Source organism: Balaenoptera physalus (genome assembly GCF_965194825.1).
Source record: "Balaenoptera physalus genome assembly, chromosome: 1".
Classification (NCBI taxonomy): Eukaryota; Metazoa; Chordata; class Mammalia; order Artiodactyla; family Balaenopteridae; genus Balaenoptera; species Balaenoptera physalus.
The window spans coordinates 22,509,429-22,522,142 of record NC_138882.1 but is presented as its reverse complement, the minus strand read 5'-3'; the positions used below and the strand labels follow the sequence as shown (position 1 = coordinate 22,522,142).

Sequence of the window (12,714 nt, the reverse complement as noted above, 5' to 3'; positions counted from 1 at the left end):
ACCAGTGGGGTCTAAGCTTTGACTGCTGCATCTTAGGAAGTGGCATGTGTGCCTGATTGTCCTGGGACAGTGATCTGGGCGAGGTAGACAGTTGGGACAGTGTCCACCCAGGGTGCTAGGAGCACGTGGCCAGGGGCAGTCCTTGGAGTGGGAACGTGGCGGAAGATGGGCAGGTGAGGCACCGCTAGAATGGTCCCCATCCTCCCCGGTGCCCCATTAGCCAGAGGGATCTATAAAAGACAAGGGCAGGAGAGGGAGGGGTCCAGCTTCGGACCACCAAGCCACGGGAGGAAGTTTTAACCCCTGGTTCTATTTCCCTGTGGCCTGAAGGAGAGGCTTGTCTGTGGAGGCTCCCATCTTCCCACAAGTACTTCCAGTCACTGAGAATTGCAGAATAACTCACTCCAGTGGGGTCAGGCCATGTTTCAGTGCCCAGGATGCGTATTTTAAAGTCTTGAATCCAAATTATAGCCTTAAAAATAACGAACGACCTCTAGTTGAAATGGGCAGATCCTAAGAAACTTTCTATATCTCAGTGCAATGAACGAGGAAGGTTGGTGTGAAGTAATGCAGAGTGCCTGAAAATTGTTATAGATACCAGCAGCAGTAAGTATCCAATTTTTGCAAGAGACCTCACCGAAGTAATTTAATCCCTTTGATGCTCAGTGGAATTCAGGTACCATGTCTGAATATAGATATGCCATTTATACACATACTATATAGTATTTTCTGTAGATATGTGTGTATATGGTCACGTAGAAAACAAGCTGCTTTGAGGTAGCCTAGCCATACTTCCTAATAACACCCTGCGAATATTTTATGAACTGCATCTTACGTATTTTACGGCTGCCTAGACCATCCCTGACGTACCGCCCTGACTGCTGCTTCGCGTAGTACTTGGCCTTTGACTGAGAGGACTGGAACTCAGAAGCTAGAGAATTGGGGGGCTTGTACTGGTGCCACACGGGTCCTCTGTCCCCGTGACTCAGCCCTCTCTTTGGGGGTTCCAGGTAGCAATCTAGAACCGCCAAGCTGGGATTTTATGGAGCTGAGTGTAGGTGGGAGGTCAGCAAGGTGGGAGGATGGGAAACTGGAATTCCCAAGTGTCCCTTTAGGCTTTATGAAGGACCCACTTGCTGCCTCATCCACTAGGAGCTGTCTTCTTCTTACTTTTACTCTTGTTTTCAGTACAACGTGGACATTTCGTCATTGCCCTTCGGGGGGTATGGGGGTGGTTTTCTGGCAAGCACGGGGAGAGCCCACATCCTCCCTGGCCTCTGTGGGGCGCCAGCTCCTGCCTGCAGGGGCAGATGGCTTGGACGGATTCTTTCCGGCCCGGCTGAGAAAAGCCCACGAAGTCCTGCAAATCGAGACCTTGCACAGTGTGTGAGTTAGTCAGGGAGGTTGCTGTTGAAAAGTCTCAGGCCCCAAGAACGCCAGTTCTGCCTCATATAGGTTGTATCAAAGGCCTTGGAAATAAACCCAGGGCCTTCCAGGAGGCAGTGTGGGATGACTATGGTTTCCAGGCCAGACTTGCATTTGCTTTTCCGAGGCCCTTTCAGTGGTGCTCAACCTGGACCATGTGGGGACACGGGTTCAGCTATGGTTTTGCTGGAAATGACAGCGCTCTGTTGGCACACAAGATTTCCCAGCTGGCTTGGAACGAGAAGAATAAATGTTCAGAAAAAGCTTGCATGTGGGACTCAGTAGCTCAGAGCGTTGGTTCCATGCTAAGGAATGGGTCTCTCTTGGATGCTGGAATTGGAACTCTAAAGGGCCACCAAATCTAAGCCATTGTCATTATTACTCTTGATTATGGGCAGTGGTCGCCACTCCGAGCAGTTATGATTGCCAGTGCCATCAGAGAACATAGTACGAATCTGATGTCGAAGTGCGGGTATAGAAATTTAAGGGGTGACATTGAGTGGATCCATTAAAGGGCTTGTTGGGCCTTTCACTGCCTCGCGGCGGGACAGTCGCACGGGTGGCGATCCTCCAGCAGTGATCTGACAGTGCGGGGGAGGGAGACTCAGCAGAGCTAGCATGTGGGTTCAGGCATTTTTATTGTAACAAAGATCCCAAATCACCATTTGGCAGCCCTCCTCATTCTGTTCCCCTCTCTCTGCCATCCTTACATCTTTTATGTCCAGTGGGTAAATACTTCCGTGATGACGAGGCCCTAGCTGGCTACATGGGGCTCTTCTCCCATAGGAGCCCCCTGATTTTGCATGAAACCCACCAGCTACAGTGGCTAGCACCGTGAGACTAAATGCTGCAATCAACTGTGTCTACAATCTGTTTACTTGAATTTGTCTCTACTGTACTTGAACTTTGTGGCTCCTGTTGCCTGGGGTGCTAACTGTATGTTAGCTGCGTGAGGCTGGAGACATGCAGTTTTATTTCTATTAACGCCAGGAGAGAGAGAAAGTTAAAAGCAGTAACTAAGACAAATGGCATTGCTATTGGCAGATATTCCTTTGGCTGTCAACTAACCTGTTTTATTTTTCTTAGTGTGGACTTTATTTTCTCCTTTGTTGTTTTCTGACTCTCCTTGCTTAAAACTTAAAATTTGATGAAAATAGGCAATGAGAGTCTTAGGAAAGAATAAAGATATTTCAAGAGAACTGGGAAGGCTGTTAAGCAGGTGAGAGAAGGAAGGCCTGGGGAATTTTCCAAACAGAAAACTTTTATTTCTTAAATATGAAGTGAGGACAGTGATATGTGGGTTGTGGTTTAGTCAGAAATCCAGCCCTTTAAGTTCTGGACCTTTTATGGCTTCCCCTTGCTACAGCTTGCCAGTGTGCTTTTAATTTAGTGGTGGCAGCAGAGAAATTGCAAAACCTCCCCAACTGAGAACGTGCCTAGGAATCAAATGAGTGTTATAATGAGGATGAATGTGAGTTGCTTTTCCAAAGAAATACGAAAAGAGAGTAAGTTGTAGTAGTATACCCAAAAGAAGAGTCTCCCTTCTCTCCTCCTCTCTGCTACCCATCTATCATCCACCCATCTATCTACCCATCTGTCCATCCATCCATCCCTCCCTTGGTCCACTCACTAAACCAACTTTTGCTGAGCTCCACCCATGTGAAAGGCCAGCAGTAAGAACCTTAGTGATGCAAAATTGAATCAGGAGTGTGTGCCTTCCAGGAGCTTAGAGTAAAAGGTGAGCACAGAACACTATAAATATAAATGACTATGAAATAGCGAAAGCAGAAAAAGGAACATGTAGATGAAGTGCTGGGGAAGGTTAGAGGAGGGCAAGTTACAACCTTGGGAAAAAGGACTTGGAGTGTGACCGCGTGGGAAAAGCAGGGCAATTTCAGGCAAAGGTGTTTTCAAGCTTTTTGGAAGAAGATTATAAGTTATTGTCAGAACAGACAACCCACAGTCATTCTCGTTCATTTATTGATCAAGAATAGGATAATTTGGGGAAATGAAGGCCATCAATAATCCTTATATTTTTGTCTGCATGTGTTTCAATCTTCTTCCTGATTATAAACAGAAAACTGGACTTAAAAACCCCTGTTTCTCACTCTTCTCTATACCTGTTTTTAAGGCTGCTGAACTGAAGTGAAAATCGCCCCTGGGGAGTTCAGTGATCTGAAGAAGAAGAGATGTTAGGAGAGGGAGGCACGCCAAGTGGTAGGACAGGATCCTCAACTTCAGGCAACTGAAAGTCAGGACTAAGCACAGCAGCTGATTTTTGCTCTCTTGGCACGATCCAGTGACAGATGGATTTGGAAGCCTAGTGGATAGAGCGTGGTGCTAATAATGGTTGTCAACTCCAGGCCAAAATAAAAGTTTGTGGAGTGGTGGTAGGGACAGATACCTCGAAAGCCAGGACTCACCTCCATCGGGAGCCAAATTTGACCCTGAATGGCAGAATCCCTTATGGATTCTCAGGAGCCAACTGGTCCACCAGCCGAGGTGGCAGGGACTGCCCCTGAGGCCTGGCTGCTGACGCAAGGACCTGATGGTATTGGCTAAGTAAGGCTTATACCCAGCAAGCCTTGCAGATGTTCCTGATGTCAGGCCATGGGGAAGCAGTGAGACTTGGGACACGGTTGATGAACGGCAAAGGCAGCAACATCCTTGGTCTCCCTTTCCCTGGATAGGTGCACTGACTCTGAATGGTGTGGGCAGTCAGGTGGAAAAAGCAAACACAGAGATACTTTTTGACCAGAGAGGGTTTCCTGATAGGTTTCACCAGAGGAATCAGGAACTTTTCAAGAACAGAATAGGTGGATTCTCTATTCAGGGCAATTCAGACCACCCTGCCTGAGTATAGGATAGAGTAGGAAGGGGGCTGGTGTAGGTTTTAGTGCTGGCTCTGCCACCTACGCTAAGACTGTAAGCAAGTCACTTAACATCTCAGAGTCCCGTTTCCTCATCCCTGAAATAAAGGATGTAAGGGCCCGGTAGGAAGGACTAATAAGTGGGAGCCCTTAGAAAACATGAGGAGTCAAATAAATGTGAGATATTTTAATAATAGTCATACTTGGACATTTGGACACCATGATCATCATTTCCATAGCAGAGATGAAAAATGCCAATTTTCTTTAAAAAATTTTTTTACACAGCACTAATGATTTTACTCATGACAGATGACATTACCCCTGTAGTGTTCTGTCTCTGTCCAATCTTGGGTGCCTTTGTGGATAAAGAGATTGGAGGCTGCTGTTGAGAACTCTCTTCTCTCTGCTGCACGCTTCCCTGTGGACCAGAGCCAAATAAGAAACTACCCCTCAAAAAAAAAAAAAAAAAGAAAGAAAGAAAAGAAAAGAAACTACCCCTTAAGAAGATAGAGTTTCAGCAAAATGGTGCTTTCTAAATGACTACAGATTTTTAAAAATTGAAGTATAGTTGACTTACAATGTTGTGTTAGTTTCTGGTGTACAGCAAAGTGATTCAGTTATACGTGTGTATATATATTATTTTTCAGATTTTTTTTCCATTATAGGTTATTACAAGATATTGAATATAGTTCCCTGTGCTATACAGTAGGATCTTGTTTACCTCTTTTATATATAATAGTTTGTATCTGCTAATCCTAAACTCCTAATTTACCCCTCCCCCCCCTTTGGTAACCGTAAGTCTGTTTTCTATGTCTGTGAGTCTTTCTGTTTTGTAAATAAGTTCATTTGTATCATATTTGAGATACGATATTTGTCTTTCTCTTTCTGACTTCCCTTCGTATGATAATCTCTAGGTCCATCCATGTTGCTGCAAATGGCGTTATTGCATTCTTTTTATGGCTGAGAAGTATTCCACTGTATATATATACCATATCTTCTTTATCCCTAAATGATTACAGATTTGACCAAGGAGACTTTTTGTGTAAATGCCATGTCTTATTGAATGTGCCCACCTGTGATTATACAGGTGGCCCCCAGTTTTGCTCACCCTGGCTGGGCTCTGGCCTGCAATTTTCATGTCTGCCTTTTTCTAAGTGCACAGAGGATGCCTGTGGGCGAGTAGTGGCTCTGTGCCCCTCGCTGAGTTAGAGTAACAGGGAGGAAGTAGGGTCTGGGAGCCGCTCTCCAGGAGCTCAGCAACTCGTGGCCCCAAGCGTGGTGGGGTCACAGTCACGTTTTAACCATATAATAGAAAAGCCACTTTCTCTTACTCTGTCTGGCAAATGGGTGAACTCATAGGATGAATTAAACGTGGTTTACAGGAGACTGTGCACATTGTCGAAGCTTGGTATGAATTATGAATGATCTCTCCTTCGAATTCTGTAGAACTTCCATACCTTCCAAAGTTAATCTCCCCTGCCACTCTCAATATATTTCTGTTAGAGTCATGTTCTTTTCTGAATTTTTTCTTACAGCTAGATTCAATCAAATGATGGTATTAGTTGGGAATTCTTTTCTTTTTTAATTTGCTTGTTGAATTTTAAAAAAATAAAGATCTCAGCATAGAGGAGGGATACTGATGCCAAACCACATAATGAGAGCCGGCTTTAATTCCAGTCCTGGTTGGGGATGACCAAAGCGCGTCATTCAGATTTCCTGGTGCCTTGGTTGCTTTCCCCCCTTGGCGAAATGAAGGCCGGGGATTCCTAGGCCTGTCTCAACTGCGTTGTGGCAGTGGGTGTCACAGAGACACGCAAGAGAGAACTGCAGACTGGAGTGGCAGTACATTGATCTTGGGGTGGGGTGGGGAGAGTGCGTGTTTACAGGTAAAAGCCCTTCTGCCGAGAAGAGCAGATGCAATTACAGTAAACCATGTAGACGGTTCTCCCACGAGTGCCCATCACCTCCCTGTCGCTCGTTCCTACAGAGATGGGCTCAGTCCTCGCCCTCCCAAGGGCTGACATGGCCTCTCGGTGCAGGGGCAGCCGGGATGTCCTCGTGGCGCTGGGAAGGGGCAGGCTGGCCTTGAGCTCTCCTCCTCTGAGTCCTCGCCTGGGCACCGGGCATCCTGCTGGCTTCCAGGACGGAGTCCACAGCTGGTGTAACCTCTGGGGCTGAGGTCCCTCGGCGTGGCCATCTGCTTGCCAGCTCTGCACGCTGAGTCCCACCTTGTTCTCCATCCTGCCCCCGGCCTGGGTGGTTCACCTTGCAGTTTAGGTATGAAGCCCCCTCCCTCCTCCCGGCAGCAGCCTCATGGCACACCTGCTGCCTGTCAATTTTCAGCTACCTTCCAGGTCCCCACTGGGTCCCTTCATGCCACCTGGAAGCCCAGGGGCCCCTGTGGGTGCTCTCCTGGCCCCTGCCTTTCAGAACCCTGGACACACCACTGCGTTTCCTTTCTGCTATGGTCGTCTCCTGTTGATGCCAAGGCATCTGCAAGGTGGGCCTTAGCCAGCGTCTCGAGAGGATGCAGGAAATAAGTGCCCTCAGCCTTTATCTTCTTCTCTTAACCTCTCTCCCTCCTCCTTCCCTCCTCCCTTCCTTTTCCCCTTTGCCCTCCCCATGTTGAGAGTCAGCCCCAAGGGGAGGAGGAACAGGACCCTGGTGCTGCCCTTACCCCTCCCTACTCTCTTCTTCCAGCCCCGCCCAAAGGCAGCAGGGCAGTCTGTCCACCATCTCCGCCTGTCGGGTGGCAGGTGGCAGCCGTTCTCTCCATGCCCGCCTCCTTCCCTCCCTGGCCTTCCTTGCTGCTCTGCTCCCCTCCTTTGGGGGAAAGACTTAGCTGTAATTGTGTGAGGGCTGCAGGGAACATGATTATAAGGGAATGAAAAATACATCTGTTTAACATTTTCAATATACCATTCCTGTTGCACAGACATAAATAAAGCATGGTCTGTGTCCATGAAAAGCTCACTTTAGTCAAGGAGATGATAGATTGATAACTTATAATTTCAAAATAATTTGATAGATGCACGACTGTCATCCAGTCCTCTACTCCCCACCACACACACACACACACACACACACACACACACACACACACACACACACACCCGAGGCCCCCTACCCTTCTAGTCACTTACGTTATGGCTTTTTCCAGCTTTTATCTTGTGTCACAGTTACTTGCGTACAGATTCTAGCTTCTAGAGGGCAGGAGCCTCAGCATCTGTTTGTAGCACTTGGCACAATGTCCTAAGTTTATTAAGTTTAAAAAACAATGTGTTAAGTCCTTCCTGCATACCAAGCTCTGTATTTGAGGCTGAGATTACAAAGATAAACAGAACAATGAGCTCTTAGAAACTCACAGCCCAGATCAAGGTTCCCAATAGAATTCAAAGGGTCTATGAGTTTAGATTAGAAAAAAAATCGCCTTTTAATTTTCACTAATCTCTAACTGAAGTGTAGTGTTTCCTTTACTTATAAAGGCACGGGATTGACCAGAGTGATATCAGTAGTCCCTGTGCCTTTATCACCAATAGAAATGACAGATATTTCATATTACTTATGGTTGTTGTAAATATCTCAAAATATCATTTATGTTCATCATTCCTTTAAAATCAGGGTAATTATGAGACCCAGCAGTACATCCTGTTATTTAAAGTGTTAATAAAGGAGAACATAGATTACCATATCACAGATCTGTTTTTGAGAAATATTTTGATAACTGTATTTCAGTATGATTGGTTTCCTTTAGAATCCTATGCATTTTATTTTATGCATTTAAAACACTGCATTGAGAAGGGGTCCCTGGCCTTCACCGGGTTGTCAGAGGAACAAACACGTGATCTAGTTGGATCGAAAAACACATGGCTAAATAATTATAGCAACATAGTGAGTGCTGGGCTGGTGATGTGAGCACGACATTGGGGAGATGCAGAGGAAGAAACACACGTACTGCCGGGAGAAGTCAAACGTCTTCCCAGAAGAGATGAAGACCACTCAATAATGATGATAATAATAGTCAACCTGTATTGATTGCTTACCAGGCACCAGGCAGAGCTCTGAGTGCTTTAGATATCATATCTCCTTTAAACCTCCTAACTGCCCTAAGAGGTAAGGACTTCACTGTCCCCATTTCACAGATGAGGAAACTGAGACCCAGAGAGGTTGATTGACTTGTCCCAAGTTACACAGCTAGAGATGGGCTGATTCCGGGTTGAAGGCAGGTTGTCAGATGCTGGTGTCTGTGTTTTTCTCTGCGTGTGTGCTGCCTCCCGAAATGTTGCAGGAAGGAACACTCAGGGCCAGAGCCTGAGCCTGGAGCAGGCACTGTGCTCCGTCCTGAGTTGGCTCAGGTCGGCCAGCGTCTTACTGACGTTGCTCTGGCATCACCATCCGTCTCAGCACAAGGGCCCCGTCTTCTTTCTCACCGGCTGGCTGTGTGCTGTCAGTGCTTCCATCAGAGGCGGGGCGAGTCCAGTGCACCTGGGCAGTGGCCTGATCAGAGGGGCAGGGCTGCCGATGGAGAGGTGTCTGCAAGGACCCGGACTCACGTCTGGAAAGGTGCATCGGGAGAGCCGTCCGGATAGAAATCCATAACATGGTAAACCGTGTGGCTTCAGAGACTGTCAGAGTCAGGGGCAACCTTCCAAACTTGGAGGAAGTCAACTTAGGAAAACCTTGAAGGAAATGCCGTCTCCCACAGAAGCCGGGGCACCGTCAAAATGGTTCCAAGGAGAAGCAGGGCAGGTTTGTGAACGGCAGGGCTGTCAGTGGGGCGGGATCCAGTGGCACGGGGGCACAGTCCTGTGGAGGTGAGACCCTGTCCCAGGACAGCAGTTCCTGAGCCCAGGGCCATCGAGGGAGGAAAGAGACTTTTATAGTAGCAGACCTTGTCACCACTCTCGGGGGCTGTGGGGACTCGCAGAGGACTTTTGACAGTGTGGCCTGGATGGGGAGGGGCGCCACGTGCCCTGAGACCCTCAGACTGAACCAGCTGTTTGCCCCTCCCTGGGGAAGTGGCCGGGTGCCAAGGCTAGCGTCAGCCACTTCCCGTTTTTAAGGACTCTGCCCCATTGCTCTGTCCCTCCCAAAGGAAATGTGGATGTCAGCGGGCAAACCCATTGTCCACGGGGGCTTCCTTGTGTGGCGCCCCAGGAAGCAGAGGGACAGGCCATCCTGGGCCCCGCCTGGGTGGGGAGAAGCAGCAGCCCCAGCCCCTGGGGGCTCCCGGCCTCCTGATCTTGTTCCGAGAGCGGAGCCCACCTCAGCTCACTGGCACCACACGTGGGTGGTGGAGCCCTGTTCTCCTTTGCGCCTTCCTTAATCCCTTGACCAGAGTTCTTAAGGATGGTCCCATTCCCACCCACCCTCCCCCATGTCGACCACATTAAAAGCGAAGCAGGGCAGAGACCACGCGGGGCACTGCCTTGCTCGAGGCGCACGATTTCTTGAGGTGGCAGGGAAGCAGAGAGAGGAGACGAAGTTAACTTTTCCTACTTTCACTGACATTTTTAAAGGACAAATTATCAAACTCGTAGAAGAAACCGTTAAAGAAAAAAAAAAAACACAAACCTCTCCCAGATGAGGAAGGGCAGAAGGAAGCTTATTGAGGGCGTCACGCCCTTACTCAGCACGACGCTTCATTGCCTCCTCTCCATGACTCAGCCTGTGTTAAACTGGTTTTGCTGATGAGAAAACGGAGACACAGAGGGAAAAGCAGCCTGTCCAGCCAAGACCACCCGGCTGACCAGTGGCAGAGCTAGACTCGAACCCATTTCTATCGACTTCAAGCTCTGGCCCTCCCCGCTGTCCAGCCCATTCCCTGACACTTCTCCCTAGAACGGAAAGGGGTGCCTCTGAGCATATTTACACCTTTATTTTCTTCGCTGGTTGGAAATGTCAGGAGGGAGCTTTTGACTTTATTGAAAAACATAAAGAACTGTGGATTAAAATTCAGCAAGAAGAAACTCGCCCTTAGAAAAGAAGTCAGTGCCGCTGGAAGCGCAGCTTTGTTTCTCCTGCCAGTGAAAACCAGACCATCTGGCGCTCCCCATCGCGGCTTGCGATTTTCAGTGTGTGTTTCGGGTGCAGGCGCCTGACCCGGCGCTGGAGTCAGGAGGTGTCTTCGCGGGGAGGTTGTTAGGTCAGCCTCGTGAGGGGCAGAGCTTGCCGGGCTCATTAATCCCGCATTCAGAAGGCGAGTTAAAGAGCTTCCGCTCCGGTGCGGTCAAGGCCACAGCCAAGCGGACCTGGAACAGATGGGCTTCCTGGCCTCATGAGAAACAGGGATTTGAGGTTTTGAAAAATAAACAAATGATGTCCTTCTGGGAGTGGGAGGGATATGAGCTCTTGGCAAAGGCCACTTCCCCAAGTTTCTTGAGGGCTAAGACTCAGAGGAATTTCAGAGCAAAGTTTTCGCAGAACCAGGTTGAGATCTGAGCGATTCACGACCCTGATGCTTCACTTGAAGGCCTTCCCCCACCAGCCCACTCCCTTGTTTGTGGCCGCCCCCCATGAGATCCGGCTCCCAGGCCTTCTGACCTCCACAGGCCCCCCCCACCCCGCCTCGGAGGCCCTCCCTTGCCCTCTTAGACTCACCGGCCTCTCCAGGTGGGGTGGTGTCGGGAGAGAGAGTGGGCTAGACAGTCCTGGATTCAGATCCTGGCCCTGTGACCCACTAACTTGATGACCTTGGGCAAGTTGCTCAAGCTCCTGGAGCCTCAGTTTCCTCAGTTGTAAAAGGAGGGTGTGGCGGGGAGCCCCAGGCCCGCCTAACCTCTGCGCTCCACTGAGCCCGGCGCTGACCTAGCGGAAGTCTGTTCGAATGAGGGATGGACGAGGGAGAGACTCATCCTCAGGAAAGAAAAAGGCAGATAACCAGCGGCAGTTATCAGGGCGAGGAGAGAGCCCAGTGCTGCCTGGTGTCTCCCTCATCCCCCTTCCTCCAGGGTTGCTTCTGGCTGAGGGCATGGAGGAGGATGTGGGAGAGGATAGAGAGAGAGGTCTAAGACTGCAGGAGCTGTTTTCAGTGAGAATTCCGTAAGCCAGTGGGTGCAAGACAGTATTATTTTGGCCTCCCCATCAGACTGATGTAAAAAGGGAGAGACAGTCTCCCCAGAAGCACTTGGCCTTGTGCCTGGTTTCTGGATGCTGGGTAAATACACAAATAGTCACTCTCCATCCCAACCCCCTACCATTTTTTGGTCCTTAAGATTTTTGTAAGTCGTTTTAGGTTCTATCCACCATACTTTCCTGTCACTCTTCTTGCAAGCCCACCCCACAGCTTTATGTGCATCCGTGGTTACCTTGGTGCCCTCCCTTCCAGCCTTTGTATGCAGGTCTTAACTTTTTTTTTTTTTTTTTTTTTGGCCATACTGCACCATGCTGCGCTACGTGGCTTGCAGGATCTCAGTTCCCTCACCAGGGATTGAACCCGGGCCCTGGCAGTGAAAGCCCAGAATCCTAACCCCTAGGCCACCAGGGAGCTCCTCAGGTCTTAACATCTGAAGCCACTTTCCTTGAGGCTGAGGAAAGAAGAAGAGCATCTCAACACTTCTGAGTCACCTTTTCTTCTAGAGTCTTGCTATGAAATCAGCCCTATTTTTTCTTTGATTTTTTTTGAAAACCTGCTATTGTAAGTACAGGCTTTTAAGACAGGCTGTGTAAATCTAGCATCCCCTTCCTTGCAATCAGAACTTCTAATCAGCAGTCTCTCCCTCCCAAAGGTTGATCACTTTAATTTTGTTGTCTGATTCTTGAAACTCGGGATAAGGTACTGGGGAGGAGCCATCCTAACAATCAGAGCTATTCTCTAAAACAAACTCTTTTTTAAAAATAGTGGCAGAAACGTTTTCCAGATGATTTTTTTTACCTGTAGCCCCCATATAGGAAACATGAAAAGTGGGGGGGCCCCAGAGCCCCAATCCCTCAGCTTCTCCTTTTCCTTCGAGGCTGAACCTGGAACAACCCCTGTTCTAGGAGAGAGCGTTCTCAGTGGGGATCACTTGTCAGACACTCTGCTTAAAGAAGGAGGTTTTCAGAGCATTTCTGGATCATCTTTCTACTCTCAAAACCTATCTGCCCCACTCACTTCCTGCCCCTGACCTGCAGGCCATGGCAACATCATGCCCCCAGCCTCCCACCCTGAGGCTCAGGACCTGACCGAGTTGCTGCTTTACCCACCTCTGGGCTCTACCCCCCGGCTCTGCTCAGATCAGACCTCCACTCCTGGAATGTTCAGGACTTGGTGTGACATTTCATTCAGTCCTCATAACTCCACGTGGCGGGTATTATCGCCACCATTTTACCAACCAGTCAGGACACTAAGTCTGGGGGAAATTAACAGGTTTAGTAACCTGAATAAAGTCACAAAGCTAACTTGACCATAAAGCGAGACTTCAGCCCCAGGTTTGCTGAC

The 12,714-nt window shown here is 48.7% G+C and overlaps 1 protein-coding gene across 5 annotated transcripts in view; it reads left to right on the top strand.

Annotated features, from left to right (window-relative positions):
• Positions 1 to 12,714, top strand: part of SUSD4 (sushi domain containing 4) — a 137,663-nt gene that overhangs the window by 36,587 nt on the left and 88,362 nt on the right. The gene's annotated exons all lie outside the window — the stretch shown is intronic.